Genomic DNA, 20,687 nt, shown 5'->3' with positions numbered 1-20,687 from the left:
AAAATTTGCACTTTAAATGTGAGCCATGCCCCTGTTAAAAATGTTGTAGATTAATTTGGTATTTCTGGACAAAAAGTGATATCCTGTGTTAACGACAATCTCTCCTGACTCTTTTACTACAAAGCATGCCCTAACTGTAACAAATATGCGTTTGTGTGTGTGTATATATATGTATATATATATATATATATATATATATATATATATATATATACACGTTTATATATATATATATATATATATATATATATATATAAATATATATATATATATAAAGTATCCCTGCTTGCCTTAGATATTGTATATCTGATTTGCATATCCTACCCAGAATCCTCTGCTGCATTGATAACAATGTACAATGAGTACTTCTGGGGAAAGGCAAGCAGAGATACTTGGCTATATGTGCTAATTGACTATACAATAATTCTATGGGGCCTATTTATGAAAGGATCATGTCTGACAGACCTCGCTGAATGCGGAGAGCAATACGCTCTCCACATTCAGCATTGCACCAGCAGCTCTTGTGAACTTCTGGTGTAACGCCGCCCCCTGCCGATTCGCAGCCAATCGGCCGCTAGCAGGGGGTGTCAATCAACCCGATCGTATTCGATCGGGTTGAATTGCGGCAATGTCTGTCTGCCTCCTCAGAGCAGGCGGACAGGTTATGGGGCAGCGGTCTTTAGACCCCTGCTTCATAACTGGTGTTTCTAACCAGCCTGAAAGCTCGCCAGAAACACAGGCCCTCAAGCTCCATACGGAACTTGATAGATAGGCCCCTGTAACTCTTACTTTTATGAAATATATCTCACACTTTTATCCCCACCATAACTAAAATGAATATGTATACTTTTTTTGGCGGGGCAATGCTATTTGTTCAGTTCAAATTAATATATATAAGTGCTTTCAGTTGTTGAAAACTATATCTATGTAGACAAATGTTATGCACTATTACAATTTTATCAGTTCATACAATTAAATTTATAAGACAGTTTAAGCATTGTACATTGTAAATATGCTGGGACAAAGAGCTTTCAATCTATTGCAAGTCTAGAAAAAGTACTGTAGGAGTTTAATAAAACCACTGTTGTCACTATTCCAAGCCGAGGCTGACTCATCGGATCTGAACATTTTCACACTCTATTAAAAGGCAATAAAACATTTTCTTCCAAGACACGGTTTGGAGTAGACAGATTTCCTTTAAAAGGTTGTGTTCTGCTGTTCCCAATAAAGAAAAACCCAAGGGACAGTGAGGAAGGTGGGATGGATTGTACAGATGTTTGATGTCAGCCTAAAAAATTCCTTTTTTTTTTCCTCCCACTCCTCACCCCATCCTTCTCTCTCCTGGCTGTATATAAATCACAATAGTGCACTGCTTTTGCTTCTGAACTTTGCTTACCTGTTATGAGCTATCAAAGGCCCCAATGGTGGGAGAGATTTCCATCAGTCAATGTCCAGGAGGGAGGGGAATAGGGAGTCACTGTGGAGAGACAGGGTCACCCGGAGTGCATTTGGTCAGGTTAAGCACTTGAGGTAAATTACAAATTATGCAGCTGTCTGCTTTGCCTTGATTGATTGTAATCAACAAGGCTTCAATCACTGAGCTGACTTGTGCTCAAATTGGCCAAACTCCTCACAAATTTAGGCCTTCCTCCCCACACTCTCCAGCCGCCCGTCCTTCAAAACTCTGCCCTAAAAACGACCCTTTATTTTTTTTCCGCTGAAAAGAAAAGTCTCTTTCTGGAAATCTTTGAAAGGAATGTTATTAATTCTGGCCAGGGACTCGGTACAGTAAAGGCTGTTGGAGGGGTGCAAAAAGGGAGGGAGTGAATCTTACAGAGCTGCCAAGATACTGTCAACCTGAAAATACACTTTATTGCACAAGCGTGAGCCAATCCTTTAACCCTCCAAAGGCTCCACCAATTTATTTTATTTCTACAATACAAACCGTTAGTGCTAATCACAGTTTTTTAATTAATAACTAGATTTTTTTTTGTCAGATTTTTGAGTATTATTTAGCTAGGAAAGGTTAATTGTGAGGAAACTTTTCTCTTTAATTTTCAGTTTTATCATTGTGAAATCTGTAGTTTTGCTAATTTAGAACTTTGTTAACTGTAGTCACACTTTAATTTAAGATTTTTGATTTCCGAAATAAAAAATAAATGCAGCCGGAATGTGTACAGTTTAGGGAAAAAAATATAAATAGTTCTGCACAGCGTTACTCAACTGAGTGCTCTCTGTGATGTCTAACTCAGGGTCACCACACTTTTAAGAACTTTTTTTCCCTCACAGATTCAAACTCTGAAATCTGAATTATGCTATAATTTACTGCTCCATTTAAACAGGCAGACTTGCAGCTAATATCTCAACTGGCCCAAACAGATCAGTCAGTTGACACAGCTGCTTTCTGTTAGCACTTTGAAGTCCTTCCATGCCTTGTACAAGTTAACAGGTTTATGTAAAATATTTGCAGTTCTCCTAAATGCCTCTAAATTCCAGATCTCCTCCCCAAGCCCAGATTTCCTCTTTGCTTGAATGGCACCAAAGTCCGAGGCAGTATTCCCAGGACTCAATCACAGCTTTTACACATGCTGTAAAAACCAACCAGATGCCAGTGAATGCTGTTTTAATAAGTTGCTGGTTAAACAGAGAAGGCAATTAAAGGATATAATATTAAATATTTATTTTTTATATTAGGTTCAGATTAGGTTATCAAAGCTTGTTGTGGGAAGACTAGCAAATACCCAGGTATCTGTAGCTTACGTGCTACATTCGTACATAGCATATGCTTGCTCACATATCCTTGCACATAATACACATACAGTATATATCCATCCTTTGAAGCATACATGAGGAAATGCATCCTGTCATCCACCCTTATAACTTATCTGCATATTTATTTGTATTTTCTATAGCACATTTACTAAAGCTAATTTTATATTAACAAAAGCTATGCAATGAGAGCTCAGGTGAACAAAGGACAGTTTGCCGAACAGGTAAAACAGGTGGAGATGATGGAATTTGCTTTTTGTTTGAATGTTAGAGACAAAGTTGGATCAGGGTCATGGTTGAAGGCTGGGTCATACAGTGTGGGATTTGTGTTGTGTTAAAGGGTCATAGACGTGCAAAAAAAAAATTCTTATGTGTAAGATCATTTCATTATTGTACTATTGCACTATTGTTTGCTTAAAACTCTGTGTTTAACCGCTTCAGAACAGCAATACACTACTGTGACCTAGCTGGACACATCAGGTGGCAATACGTATTAGGGAGTAGCAACCAATCAGCAGCTAGCTCCCAGTAGTGCATTGCTGCTTCTGAGCCTACCTAGTTATGCTTTTCAACAAAGGATACCAAGATAATCAACTAAATTTGATAAAATAATTAAATTAAAAAGTATCTGAAAATTACATGCTGAACCCTGATTGTTCTGCCTTCCAATCTCACACAAAGCTGTTATATGTAATATACTTTACCCTCTTGGTTCATATACTGTATCAGCAGTTAGGGGTACCAGGTAATATCTATTATTATTATCTTTAGTTTTAATACACCATCGAATGTACAGGAAGTACAAAAGTCAAACTGTGATTGTGGATAAGCAAACTAAGACAGACAGGGAGATGTATGGCCCTACTCCCTAGACTATCTTACAATCTATAAATGATCCATATTCCTTGATGGCAGCAAATAAACCATGGTATATTCACTCAGTATCTAAATATCTTAAAACACCTTAGTATGACCCCAAGTTTTGATGTTGAGCTACCGAAGTAAAAACAAACAGTCAAAGAAATTTATAATGATGCTTAGCCTAAGGACACTCTTCCCAGACTATTTTAGCAGCACTTGCCTTTAGTACTGTTATACATTTACACTATCTGCACCGTATTGCCTCTAGTGCACTGAATAAACTTCAAACTACTCTATTATGATGGCTACAAAGTGACAAATGACAGCATTTCTTTTTATGATACACATCAGTCATAATGAAATACAGGGGTTATTACTGAATTCCAGATGCAATGTTATTATTTCCTCCTTCGTCTTCAACTTGGAAAATTGCCTGGAGACTTTCGCCATTTGCCTTTGTAGTTTATTCATTCCCACAAACTTAAATATACATTATATAAGCTCACCCTAACAAATTGACCTTCATTCTCTGCAGTATAATAAAAATCTAACCTATTCTTTGTTGAACTACAGTAAACTTTCTCATGCCTGCGAACATGCAACCTTAAAAAAAAAAAAAAGAGTTTAACACCAAAATCCCCATTGTTCATATGTCGGCATATTAATAGAATCTGTTTTTTAGGAAATCATATGCAGCAAGACCCAGGAAGGTGCTGTCAAAGCACAATAAGCCCGATTAAAGGGACGTAAAAGTCACATTTAAAAAGCACAGTAGAACATTTTTTTAATACAGAGCTGTGTATAAAAAGTTTGTATATATTTTGTGAAAACTTTACTTTGCGTGTTGCTGTCCTAGCATTAGTAAGCAAGCAGTTTACATATAGATCTGACATCCTTGCAAGTGCACATGGCTTGACTAAACAAGCGCCACTCCTAAATCAAAAAGCCACATAATGACCAGTGAATTAGACTCAAGTACAAAGAAAAGGGGTCATGTGTCAATGTCATGCATATACAAAACAAAGGGTATTATCACTGTCTGCAGACTGACCATATGGATTATAGTGGCTGGAATATCATCCCTCCAAATGCCAATATGTTCTGAAGAAAGCCTCTGTAAGTGGCATCCCCATTCCTTGAAATTGTAAAGAGCTATGTGCACTGGACTCAGAACAGAGAGAACTAACACTCAAGAGAGTGGCCCAAAATTGAAACTGTGCCAAGTTTGAATCATCTTTATGAATAAAGACTTAGGCATTTAAGTTCACCATAGGGCATTTGCAACACAGACATGGTAAGGTTTTGAATGAGGCCCACATCTACTTAGGTCTATAGCAACAGATCGGCACTTCAAGGTCCATTTGGGCAAGCTCCCGGTGGTGGACTATGTGGGTTAACAGGTGAGAAGCCTCATTAGCACTTGGTCATCCATCTATGGCAAACTCCATTGATGCAAGTGAGGAAGAAAACAATTAGTTCTTCCCTCATATCTCAAATAATCTGTATCTTTATCTGGGACTTGCTTAGACCCCTAAACAGAGCATTCATACACCAGTAGAAAGTCGTCCCTATGGGGATGATACTGCAGGCAATGTTAACAAAGCTGAGGAAGGATTGTAATTCTCTGGTTGTTGTGGACTTATAAGTTTGTCTGATTTCAATAGTTTTTTTTCACTAAAACATTATGATATGATGTTGATGATACAGACTGTATCTGTTGGAAATAAACATGGCTTACTAAGTAATGTGGGCCTGATATTGTTTCCAGTGTTTACAGAACATAGCCTTCCAGAGTTGAAATCCATATTACTCAGATGCTAACTTTGTAAGACTCAACAGAGGTTGTTAGACAAACCTTTATTTACGGTAGATTTACTGGGTGGAGCCTTACAAGGGTAATAATTATACAACTAGAAGAAAAAAAGCAGTCTCCTTTAAATAAGCTCCACAAATCTTATTATAAATGTATCTTTGAGGCATATTGTCCTCAATTTTAAAAAAATAATGCCCTGAGATCCCAAGTATTGGTTGTGTTAAAGAAACATTCACCTTGAATTAAGGCAGAGCAGCCTACTCCCCTCCTCTTTTTGTTATTAATATACCTCAAAACCGTAAAGTATAAGGTACTAGTTTGATTTACAAAAACATTAAAATTTATAATACACTTTTGTCACTGTGTAAATTGGTTGTCATTAAATAGTAAAAAAAGTTAAATGTAATTTAACCCTTTGGTTGCTAAACCATTTCCCACCTGGGTGCTAAGCTGGGTTTGAGCTTTTTTTTTTTTTTTTTACTTTGTTACTTTTTTCAGATCCCCAATACTATATATTTCCAACTGTGGGTCTTGGGGGTCTGTAGATGCTTAGATGCCTAAGATACAGGCTTCTAAGCAGCATGCCCCCATTTCCCTATATCGTACATTGTTAATTTTAAATAAAGTTGCAACGTTATCTCGTAAAGCTATTCAGGCCAGATCGCTGGGGTGGGAGTAGGTGGGAGCCCCCAGATTGCCCTTAAGGTGGGTGAGTGCTAGCGACGGCACTGAGCCATTGTCAGCACCTGACTGGGACAATTTGCGATGGCTCAGAGCCGTTGCTAGCACTCAAAGGGTTAAAAAAAATCAGTTCAAATTTAAATAAAGAATAAGCACTTTTTTCTCATTAGCCTGTGTAGTTATAATCACTCAAAATAGCAGCCACCTGAGCACTTGTCATGCCACATAAAGCTGCACTATCAGAGACAAAAAACACCCACCCACAGGTAGTCAGCACCCACATGCACAGACAAAGAACCCCAGACTTCCACAATGACACAAAAAACAGGCATCAAAAGGCATTATCAAGAGGAGTTGTTACTCTATGATTGGCTCACAGACACAGCAAGGCAGTGATAGGCAGGGCAGGGCCAGCCCTGCAACATGCACAAATAATAATGCTGGTGACTGGGTGGGGCTAAGGCAACCAGGCCCGGCCCACAACTGGGCCGTACCCACCAGGGAAATGTCTTGTATGCCCTATGGCAGTCCGGGCCTATTTATGCATGCCAATATTTTATTGAATTATGACATATTGTTTATAATGTTTGTATAAAATAATTTCTAGTACATAAGAAAAATATGAGATTTTAAAAATAGTAACTTCTTTGCTATTTCCAATCCTTTTTTTGGTCTTGAAATTTTCAGTTTAACCCACTGAGGAGAAAGGTAACATAAAAGGTTAACTATACAACATTTCTCATCAAGAAGTGATTTTTTTTTTTCTAGACCACACAAAGAATCTGCTGGCTGTTCTAAATCTCCCCATGAAATATTGAAAGTGCTTTTACAGGGAAAGTAACATGTCGAGGCAACAAAAAGGGATAAAAAGAAAAAAGATTTCTATTGAAGATGTCAAATAAGCAAAGGAAATGAAAGCACTAATTCTATTAGGGACCTGAGCTAATGAATCAGAACTGCAAGAAAGCATTATAATCCAGAAAGCATTACTGACAGACTCGCTTCAAACCTGCCATAAAGCTGTCACTGTGCTTACCTAACAACATGATTAATATACGCAGCGTACAATAGCATTTTTATAAACATCTAATCGAAATGATATTTCTCTTGGCTGCTTTCAGAGGCAAGCTGTTTATGATTAAGCAAATTCTTTCTGTGCAAAAGGCTGTGAGAGGAGCCACAGAGAACAAACTGAGTGCTTTATGTTCTGTACAGATGCAGGAAGCTGAACGTCTGCACGGCACTGTGCAGAGTCACATAGAATGGCGCTAACAAACGGTAGTCAGAATTGGCTTCATGTTGAATTTACACAGAGGAAAGTGAGCGCATTCGTGGAAAATGCACAGATTTAGTTTATTCGTGTCTTAAAGTGATATTAAAGGGGCATGAAATGCAAAAAAGAGTCAAATAGAGCATATGATTTGAATCAGCTTTCCAATTTACTTCTATTATTTAATTTCCTTCATTCTCTTGGTTGAAAAGCATACCTAGGTAGACTCATTAACAACAATGCAATACTAGGAGCTAGCTGCTGATTGGTGGCTGACTATATCTGTGTTTTGTCATTGGCTCACCTGATGTTTTCAGCTAGCTCCCAGTAGTGCATTATTGCTGCTACTTCAACAATGAAACCCAAGAGAATGAAGCAAATTGAATAATAGAAGTTAATTTGGAAAGTTGTTTAAAATGTAAGCTCTATCTAAATCTTTAAAAATAATAATAATTGGGGTTTCGAATTGATAGCATAACCTCAGCTTTAAAATGAGGCCCCTTAGCAAAGTAATGGGGATCTATAAGCCCATTTTTATGTGTTTATTACAAGCCTATCATCCCCCTGTTTTCCCATTATATCTAGGTAATCAATACCATAGCATTATACTAAAAAATAACTATTATGCATATGAAAGAGCAGCTTTTATACATAAAAAATATAAATATTATTACCTGGAAAAAAATAAAGAAATAAGTTAAAGAAACATAAAAGTGAAAAAGAAAGTGTTGTAATGTTGTAGTGTTGTAATGTGTTGAGCATTGTGTTCTATTGCTTGCACATAACTATGTGTTTAAAATAGGGTTAAACACATAGCTATAAAGTAATCTACAGAGTAGCAATGCACTACTGAGAGCTAGCTGAACACATCTGGTGTGAGCCAATGACAAGAAGCAACTGTATGTAGCCACCAATCAGCAGCTAGCTCTCAATAGTAAATTGCTGATCCTGAGCCTACCTAGGCATTTCTTACAACAAAATATGCCAAAAGAAAGTATAAACAAATATCTGAAATACAAATTTGTATAATGTCTAGAAAGTTTGCCTAAGTATTTAAGGCACATTATAATGGAAGAATGATATGCTTCTATTTATTGGAACATTTATGTATTGGATTATTGTCCCTACATAACTATGTGTTTAACCTGTGCAAAGTGGCAAAAACACATAGATCCAGCCCTGCTTGGGTGCTGCAAACATTTTTGCTCTCAAACAGGAAACCACAGATGAGCCAAACAGGAGCAGAAGTGGCACAACCCTCCAATCACAGGCTGTTTTTATTTTTTGTAAGATACCAGCTTGAGGTTCCTAACTGAAACTTCACCTTTTTGCTTTACCCCTTTGCAGAAATTAAAGGGACAGTAAAGTCAAAACTAAACTTTCATGATTCAGATAGGGCATGCAATTTTAAACAACTTTCCAATTTACTTTTATCATCAAATTTGCTTTGTTCCCTTGGTGGTATTTTTGAAAAGCTAAACCTAGCTAGGCTCAAACTGATTTCTAAACAGTTGAAAACCGGCTCCTAGCTCAGAGCATTTTGAAAGTTTTTCACAGTTAGACTGTGCTAGTTCACATGTGTCATATAGATAACATTGTGCTTACTCCCGTGAAGTTATTTAGGAGTCTTTACTGATTAACTACACTGCATGTCTGTCAAAGGCACTTAGACAAGGAGGCTGTCTGCAAAGACTTAGATACAAGGTAATCACAGAGGTAAAAAGTATATTAATATAACTGTGTTGGCTATACAAAAACGGGGAATGGGTAATAAAGGGATTATCTATCTTTTTAAATAGGAAAAATGTTGGTGTAGACTGTCCCTTTAAATTTATAGAGCCAGATTACAAGCTGTGCACAATAAATGCATTATAGAGCATTAACATCACTGTGACACAATCCAAACCGCATGCATTTTTGTTCTGTTATTATAAGTCAAAGGTTGATATTTCCTGTGCAGGCGTTAGTATGGTGCACGCTACAGTAATAATGTTGTATAGTGCAGATGTGTAAAGCCTTTTTAGCATGTTAATTTCCCTCCAGTAATAGACCGGTTCAGGAAGAAAAAAAACCTTTATCCAAAATGCTTGGGACCGGAAAAGGTTTGGACTTCGGAATAGTTCGGATATTGGAATATTTGTGTCTTTCTAACAGGACAGTTTGGACAAGAGATGGAACCCAGTGTAAACAGCAATATCTTATATCATTTAGGTAATACTTAGGTCATTATACAGCTGACACATGCAACCTAAAGGTAGTTTATATCCTGTTATTACTTTTGTATACATAGTACCCCCAGAAAGATAGTACAGTACTGCAATCAGAAAGGTAATGTTTGTTGTTTTAAATACATTTAGATTATTATTATTTGCATTTTAGGACACACACAAAACAAAGACACAGGCAGAGAAAATTGTGCCTTACAGGTAAAAATACTAATATTTGATAATTGCATTAAAAAAAAAATATTAATTAAGAAGTTTGGATTTTGGAATTCCTGATTTGGGGATTTGTACTTTTACTAAAATGATTTATGTCAGATAACACAAGTGTGCAAAGCTTCTCCAATGCAAAACTTCCACTCAGGTAGTAGAGTTTTTTGTTTTTGTTTATTTCTTTGCTATAAACTTTTCATTTTAGTTAACTGTACATATTAGATTTAATTCCTATACACATATACATATATACAGATATACACATATACATATATATATATATATACACATACACATATATACACATATACACATATACATACACATATATACACATATACATACACATATATACACATATACACATATACATACACATATATACACATATACACATATACATACACATATATACATACACATATATACACATATACACATATACATACACATATATACACATATACACATATACATACACATATATACATACACATATATACACATATACACATATACATACACATATATACATACACATATATACACATATACACATATACATACACATATATACATACACATATATACACATATACACATATACATACACATATATACACATATATACATACACATATATACACATATACATACACATATATACACATATACATACACATATACATACACATATATACACATATACATACACATATATACACATATACACATACACATATATACACATATACACATATACATACACATATATACACATATACATACACATATATACACATATACATACACATATATACACATATACACATATACATACACATATATACACATATACACATATACATACACATATATACATACACATATATACACATATACATACACATATATTCACATATACATACACATATATACACATATACACATATACATACACATATATACACATATACACATATACATACACATATATACACATATACATACACATATATACACATATACACATATACATACACATATATACACATATACATACACATATATACATACACATATATACACATATACACATATACATACACATATATACACATATATACATACACATATATACACATATACACATATACATACACATATATACACATATACATACACATATATACACATATACATACACATATATACACAAATACACATATACATACACATATACATACACATATACATACACATATATACACATATACATACACATATATACACATATACACATATACATACACATATATACACATATACATACACATATCTACACATATACACATATACATACACATATATACACATATACATACACATATATACACATATACATATATAGATATACACACATATACACATATATACATATATACACATATACACATATATACATATATACACATATATTCACATATACACATATATACATATATACACATATATACATATATACACATATACATACACATATATACACATATACATATATAGATATACACACATATACACATATATACATATATACACATATATACATATATACACATATATTCACATATACACATATATACATATATACACATATATACATATATACACATATATACATATATATATATATATATATATACACATATACATATATGCACATATATACATATATACACATACACTCTTGACCCATGTTTCCCCATTTATTAAGCGTGTTTCAACCTTAATCAATTTGATGCTATAGCAATTGAAAGTATATTTGTCAGTAAGCTTTTAAGAGGACTTTCTTTCTTCTCTTTTAAGAAGAGTAATACTGTGGGATCCAAGTGATTGTGCTTACTCCACCAAATTGGATTTATTTAGACCCAAACACCTATTAGGCAACGAGCAGCAACTGATCCCACATGATTCATACAAGCTTCCTCACAATATGGAAGGATGATTTGAGTGTTTTTCTATATATTTTAAATACTTATATTTATATCTGTTTATTGACCTTCTAGGAATTTTGGGCTGGGGTATTATCCTCTGGATTGTAACTATCCATTTTCCGTCTAAATAGTGCGCCATTATACCAAACTTTGCACACATTTTTGATGTATTAATTCGGACATTGGATGTTCTTGGGTGGGGACCCATTTATTGTCTGATGTCCAGGTATTGGGCAGCCTATTTATAGCTACTTTGCATTATTTCAATTATTTCAGGGTTTCACACCTACCGCTGATTGCATGTTCTCTTGATACACACACACACACACACATATATATATATATATATATATATATATATATATATATATATATATATATATATACTTTATTTCTATTCTATTTTTTATTTCTATACTTATTTTCTATTAATTTGAAGACATATAACATCACACCACACCACATAATAGCATATTATAACAGCATATAATAGTATAATAGCACACTATATATATATATATATATATATATATATATATATATATATATATATAAAATATATAAAATAACAAGAGTATTGCATTGAGCAATGATACTTTTTTCATATATATATATATATATATATATATATAATACTGTATATAATAATCAACATTATGGGGTATATTTATCAATGTGCGAGTGGACATGATACGAAGCATACGCTGTCGGCATTTATCATTACACTAGCAGTTCTTGTGAACTGCTGGTGCAATGCCACCCCTGCAGATTTGGAGCCAATCGATCGCTATCAGGGGGTGTCAATCAATCCTATCTTATTCGATCAGGTTTATTTCTGTCCGCCGCCTCAGAGCAGGCGGACAAGTTATGGAGCTTGATAAATATGCCCCTATGTCTTTTTTATATATTGTATTTCTTTATTAAACAAATAAAAGCAAAATATGGAAAGATAATGATAAATATGTTTTATGTTAGCAAAATAAAAAGGCAACTGACTAAGTGTTTGTGGCATTGGCAAGAAATCAGAATGTCTAAGGAGCAAGTTATATGGTAGTATCTCATTGCGTTTTATGACTTCTCTAAATTTGCACAGCATGGGCTTTCCTATTTGATTCCCATGTTAAAAAGTGATGGATCTAAGAGGTGGACAGGCCATCTGAAGATGTGTAAAGAAGATATGGAGATAGAACAAAAAAAGACCTTGGAGGGCAATACAATTCTGGCTTCCCAGCTCTTTTTTGGGCTCATTGATCAAGGTGGCTGACAAGCAGTCTAAATATTTTGGCTGATTGACAGTACAGAACCCATGACTGTCCCCTGTGTGAACTTGTGCTGACCTCAGGAAAGTTTGGGAAATGTCTCTGATATTTGCTGATTCAGGGGAGGAACAACTTTCTGAGCCCTGATGTGCCTTTCACATGGAGAAGTGGGACAGTTCCCTGCCTCAGGTTCAGTTCAAGCCAGGAGGTCTATGTGTATATGCGTGTCTCCTACTGTGGACACATGCTCACATTGTATAAGTTCCATATACAACTCTACTAAGACTCTTTCATCTTCTCATCTATGATTCAGACTCCACCCACTACTCCTTAGTTACAATGGAAACAACAAAGCATCAAGGGCTTTAAAAAAGTAGTCTGCATCCTGATTTCAGTGACATGGTTGTTTGAAGTTGTCACACTCTCTTAAAAAGACCAATGCATAAGCAGTTAGCTCAACTTCTACCTTCATTTTAACATTTTACTGTCACATTTAATAGAGAAGCAATGGAGAAATATAAAAAACTGAAAAAGTAGTCTATCAAAATGTATTATGTTGTGAATTACATTTAATTAAGGGTCATTATCAGTAATCTATTAGTAGTAACATTATGTCTTGTAATTTAGAATCACTGTAAAAAATAAGAATACTTCATTGATGGTCTTTTTCTGTGCAACCTAGTGTATCTAAAGGTAAGAGAATATCACATTCATTCTAATACACAGCTACAAGCAGCGCAAACCTCACACCTGCTAATACACAGATCTTAATAACGTGGACCCCACAACCACTTATATACTTGTATTTTGTGCAGATACCTCACAGTCATTTATTTCTTTTTCTATTTTGTAACACACTCAATATCGGGAACATGTGCCTCATATCTAGTCCACCAAATGATCAGGAGAATAAACCACAAACGTAGTAATTTGGATGTCAGAGGCATTTGCCGTATACCTACTAATACAGAGGTAAAATGTTTACTTTCCTTATGCTTCCCAAACATCCCAATACTCTCAATAATGATGTGCCTCATATTTACTAGTATTGTGACAGGTGGAATATGGGCCTCATACTGTATAAGTGACATGGAAGCCATATGTACTTATATTTTATCATGAATACTTCACAACTTGCACTAAGTAACATGGATCTCATGGTGCTAGTATACATCAGGTGCATGCAAATCTACAGTGCATTATATTAATATACAGTGGGCTTTCCAACTGCCTTTTCAACAGAGCTAAACTGAAAGCTTCTTAGTACGTTTTTAAACCATTTTATACTGGATTTTTATATCAGTATCTGTGCATCTTATTCTTTATAGTAGTATCTATTACATGCAGTTATATGAAAATGAGTGTATACTGTCCCTTTAACTTTCACACACACTATATGGCCAAAAGTATGTGGACACCTCTATAGACTATTGAGTTCTGGTTTTCAGGCAAGTAATGCCAAGTGGAGCAGTGGAAATTTGTTCTCTGTAGTGATGCATCATGCTTTATTATCTGACAGTCTCATGGAAGAATCTGGGCATGACAGATGCTAGGAGAATGCTACCAAAATGCATAGCGCCTGTTTGGTGGAGGAGGCTAAATGCTCTGGGGCTTTTTTTGAAGCGTTTGGACAAAACCGCTTGGATCCAAAGAAGGGTCATCTTAGTGCTATAGAATACAAGATCATTTTAGACAGTTTGGTGCTTCCAACTTTGTGGCAACAGTTTGGGGAAGGCTCTTTACTGCTCCAACATGACTGTGCCCTGGATAAAAAGCAAGGTCCATGAAGACATGGTTTAATGACTTTGGTTTTGAAGAACTCAAGTAGCCCTACCATTAAATGCATTTAACACCTTTCAGATGAACTGGAAAGAGAGATTGCAAGCTATACCTTCTCATACAACATCAGTGCCTGATGTCACAAATGCTCTTTTGGCTGAATGGGCACAAATTCCCAAAGAAAAGCTGGAGTTGTTATAGACACAAAGGGGGGGCAACTTCATACTAATGCCTCAGGTTTCCACAAATTTTTGGCCACTTAGTGTACAAAAACACACTCTCTCACACACCCCGCATTCACTCTCTGACACACACACTATGCCCACACTAACACACACACCCAAAATACAAAAAAATCAGAAAGCTTCTTTTGGGAATAGGGCCCTCAAATCCTTCTGTTTCAGTCTGTGTATTTATGGTTTGACTCTACTTATTGCACCACATATTGTAATGTGGAATATGATGGCATTATGCAGGGGGGGGGGGGAGATAATACTTCATAATATTTCTATTTTTTCATTAATATGCAGATACCAGGATACATACATCTCATCTTCTCCTAATACTAACAATATAATTATACATATCTCTCATCTACTGCTAATACATATGCATTAGGATACATACCTTTCATCTCTTCCTAATACTCAGACTTTAGGACACATACATCTCATCCGCTCCTAATAAAAAGACACCAGGACTAATCCTCTTGCATTCTCCTAATATATATAAAACAGAGCACATACCTATCACCTCTTCATAATAGTCACACCTTATTACTAAAGCTCTCTACAGCAAATGTACAGATTTTAAAACATACACCTCTCTACACCTCCCAATTAACAGATATTAAGACATAGCTAAAATCTATTCCCATAAGCACACTTAGTTCTCAAGGCCACAAAGCATACAGACATTATGGATAATGACACTCACTGCCTAATATATCAGTAGCATTTTTAGCTTTTGTGCTGCCCAAGACACTAGAAAATCTGTTGCCCCAATCCCCCACTTTCAACTATTTTAGCTTACTTTTTCCCCATATAGTTTTTACAAAAGCCAGGAATGTGCACCTCCATCATTTAACCAGCGATCATTGGTATGGTATATGGTTATGGAGAGTGTAATGTCATCAAAACACCCCTAAAATGTGCTCCCCTTCCCCTAAATACTGCTGCCCTAGGCAAAGCCCTAGTTGGGCTAGGCTAAAATTCACAGATATCATTATATTTTTATCCCATTCAAATTTGTATATCAAGACACCTACCTCTCACCTCCTTCAAATATTTCAGAGCCTAGCCATTATTGCATTGCTTGCTCTTCAATATACAACTGTTACGAATCACAAAAATGATTTATTTTTTACTTACTTATTAACTATTCTCTCTATAACTCATTCTGCACCTGTGGCGGTTTGGGCGACGCATCTCAGCACAATTCACTCATTTCTCCTGTTTTATTTATTTCTCTTTTGCCTTTTGTCTGAAAAACATTTTTCTGAGTGCATACAAACTGTTTCCCTCAGGCTTGGCAATACCAGCGTCCCGTGCTACATTTAATCAACAAGAAGCTTAAACACTTTCAATCTGTAACGGCTCATCTGGAAGCAGCCTCTACCCTGCCCCTCTCTCTCTCTAGGCCAGATATAATGGCTCTCCCCACTCTTCGCTGCTGCGGCCTACTTTGTAATGCTGCTGTTTCTCACTGTCATGCCTGTCTTTTGAAGATTTTTTATTGCATTTCGTGCTTCTCTCAGGCAGATTTTTCTCTCTCTCTCTTTTTCCTTCTTAAATCCCTTTTGGCTGAAAAAAAATTGAGACCATGACAGAGAAAGAAAGACAATCATATGTTGTGAGCTTGGCTCATGACACAGAGGTTTTACTGCTTTTTTTATGTCACTATTAGACAGGCCTAAAGCCTGCGGTTTTCCAACTGCCAGCTCAGAAACTGATATTTTTTGTCAACTGTTGTTAGAAAATTTAGTGGGAGATTTTATTTTTTATTGTAAAAAAAAAGTGCTTTTTAATATGGATTTTAACAAATTTTATTAATTATGTGGGGGGGGGGGTTATGAAAAAAATATTTCTTTATTAATTCCTTTATGTAGTAGATGATAGAAACATTACAATGTGGTGGTAGATAATATGGATACTGACTTAAATGGACATAGAACACCTTGTAATTACAAAGTATTTGCATATTTTTGCGATTAATTACTATACAGGCTGAGTGAGAAAGCTTTTTAATAGAGTATCACTTTGTTTGCTGCAATTGCTTTTTAATAACCAAATTTCCCCTACCACTTGCCTTACTTGGAGAAGTTAAGTCAGACTTGGTAAAGGAATAGACAGAGCCAGCCTCTGTTATTTTATAAGTAATATTAATATTCGGCTATATTACGTGTTTTGTATTAGAGGCTATGCGGTGCTAAGGAGCAGTTTTCTCTCACTTACCTATAGCGCTGGTATTACGGGTTTTTACAAACCCGGCGTTAAAAGACAAGAAGTGAGTTTTAAGCAAAATTGTGCTCCTTACCGCACTCCAATACCAGCGCTGCTTAAGTCAGCGGTGAGCTGGTCGTACGTGCTCGTGCACGTTTTCCCCATAGGAATCAATGGTGATAGCCGGCTGGGAAAAAGTCTAACACCTGCCAAAAAGCAGCGTAAGACTCAGTAATGCAGCCCCATTGATTCCTATGAGGAAACTAAAGTTATGTTTACACCTAACACTCTAACATGAACCCCGAGTCTAAACACCCCTAATCTTACACTTATTAACCCCTAATCTGCTGCCCTCGACATCGTCGCCACCTACATTATATTTATTAACCCCTAATCTGATGTCCCCAACATCGCCAACACCTACATTATATTTATTAACCCCTAATCTCCCTCCCCCAATGTCACCTCAACCTACCTACATTTATTAACCCCTAATCTGCCACCCCCAACGTAGCTGCCACTATAATAAACATATTAACCCCTAAACTGCCGCACTCCCGCCTCACAAACACTAGTTAAATATTATTAACCCCTAATCTGCCATCCCTAACATCGCCGCCACCTACTTACATTTATTAACCCCTAATCTGCCACCCCCAACGTCGCCTCCACTATACTAAATATATTAACCCCTAAACCTAATTCTAACCCTAACCCTAACACCGCCTAACTTAAATATAATTACAATAAATCTAAATAAAATTACTATCATTACCTAATTCCTATTTAAAACTAAATACTTACCTATAAAATAAACCCTAAGATAGCTACAATATAACTAATAGTTACATTGTATCTAGCTTAGGGTTCATTTTTATTTTACAGGCAAGTTTGTATTTATTTTAACTAGGTAGAATAGTTATTAAATAGTTATTAACTATTTAATAACTACCTAGCTAAAATAAATACAAATTTACCTGTAAAATAAAACCTAACCTAAGTTACAATAACACCTAACACTACATTACAATTAAATAAATTAACTAAATTAAAAACAATTAAATAAATTAAATTAAATTAGCTAAATTACAAAAAAACACTAAATTACAGAAAATAAAAAGCAAATTACAGATCTTTAAACTAATTACACCTAATCTAATAGCCCTATCAAAATAAAAAAGCCCCCCCCCCCCATAAAAAAACCCCTAGCCTAAAGTAAACTATCAATAGCCCTTAAAAGGACCTTTTGCGGCGCATTGCCCCAAAGTAATCAGCTCTTTTACCTGTAAAAAAAATACAAACACCCCCAACAGTAAAACCCACCACCCACACAACAAACCCCCCAAATAAAAAGCTAACTAAAAAAACCTAAGCTCCCCATTGCCCTGAAAAGGGCATTTGGATGGGCATTGCCCTTAAAAGGGCAGTTAGCACTTTTGCGGCCCAAACCCCTAATCTAAAAATAAAACCCACCCAATACACCCTTAAAAAACCTAACACTATCTTTCTAATTTACTTCTATTATCTAATTTGTTTTATTCTCTTGATATTCTTTGCTGAAAAGCATATCTAGATATGCTCAGTAGCTGCTGATTGGTTGCTGCACATGGAAGCCTCATGTGATTGGCTCACCCATGTGCATTGCTTTTTCTTCTAATAAGGATATATAAAAAATGAAGCAAAATAAATAATAGAAGTAAATTGTAATGTTGTTTAAATTTGTATTCTCTATCTGAATCATGAAAGATAGATTTTGGGTTTAGTGGCCCTTTAAAGTTTTCAACTTTATAAATGTATTTTTACTTGTAATACTTACTGCTGGCCCAGCTATAGGTCTAGTTGGAGTTATTTTGCTATTGAAATATAAATTTGTATTTACATATAAAAATATAATCAAGCACATATCTCCTTAATTCCAACTAGGCCTATGCCTAGGGCAGCAATATGTATTACATATATCAATAATATTGAAAATTTAGTAAAACATTTTTCTTTTCATTTTATTTTTTAATGAATTCAATGTATCTTTGTATCAATGTATCTTTGTTTTTGTTTCTCTCTAGAGGTGATGACAGATAAGGAACACAGACATTAAACATAAATTTAAGTTTAAAGTCAGGTTACCATAGCAACAAACCTTATGGAGAAATTTTTGAGAAATCCGACATCAAATGGAAGTGATAACACAACGTTAACTTACACCTACACAAAAAGAGGATCTGCACACATTGCGCTATATTTTTCAATGGAACCCTAGTACTAAAATGGAGCCATAAACTACTTTTAGCTGACGGCCGCTTCGGCAGCTTACGGCTCCAGTTTTTACCAACTCAATGGAAACAAGCCCTTAGTTAGATAAACAGTTCTCAAACCTTTATAAAAATAATTTAGGGAACTCACAGTACTGATGAGACTTCCTAGTTAAACTCTCCAGACCAGAGAGCCCCAAGTGTGAGACAGAGAACACTTTTCACTGATATGGCTCCTAATGAAGGTTTTATTTCTCACTAAAGGATGCTTTTTTTTCTCACTGAACAAGGCTTTGGCAGGATTCCTCCAATCAAATGACAGGAATAAGACAGTTTTTGCATAACAAATTATAATTCCTATTTAAATAAGACAAATAAACTAAAATTAAAATATAAACCATCCTCATCAAGGATGATTAGAGACACAAAGTAGCGATGAGAAAATCCAACAAATAGAAAATACAATTTGCAAGAAAAGCAACAGCTTTTAACAAATAGATAGATGGTAAACATATTTAGTGATTTCTGTACACAATCACCTCTAATATCTGCTACTAACACCTAAGGATCACACAAGTATATTTTTCTTTCATTCCATTAAATCTAATACAGTGCATGAGTTTTTGTTCTGCATTTTGTAAACTCAAGCACTTTTTAAATAGCATTTTGCACTATAATTGTAATAGTAAGAATTTCAGCCTTTTCATATTCGAAGGTTCTCTTTAGATTTTGTTGTGTATTTGCGCCCCCTATGTTTCCATATAGTTTTCATTATATTTGAAGGATATGACAAGCTTCCATAAACCCATCTCTAATTATATAGGGTTCTTCCATAGAATAATGTACAGTATATTATGAGGAACTCCCCTCCTAACATTTATTTGGTGCTGCAGTCATATATGGTGGCTTCATGCTGAAGAAAAAAAAAATAGTACTCACTGTACTAATTAGATTTACAGATAGGAAAAGAGAGAGTGAGGTATGCGTCAAAAGGTGAAAGAACCAGTAAGTAGAAATTGTCAGAACACAGGTTAAAGGGATGGGAAACCCGATTTTTTTTCTTTCATGATTTAGATAGAACATACATGTGTTAATGGCCTTTCAAGTTACTTCTGTTATCAATTTTGCTTCACTCT

The sequence above is a fragment of the Bombina bombina genome, chromosome 6, assembly GCF_027579735.1.
Source record: "Bombina bombina isolate aBomBom1 chromosome 6, aBomBom1.pri, whole genome shotgun sequence".
NCBI classification, from domain to species: Eukaryota; Metazoa; Chordata; class Amphibia; order Anura; family Bombinatoridae; genus Bombina; species Bombina bombina.
Note: the sequence above shows the minus strand (reverse complement) of the source record.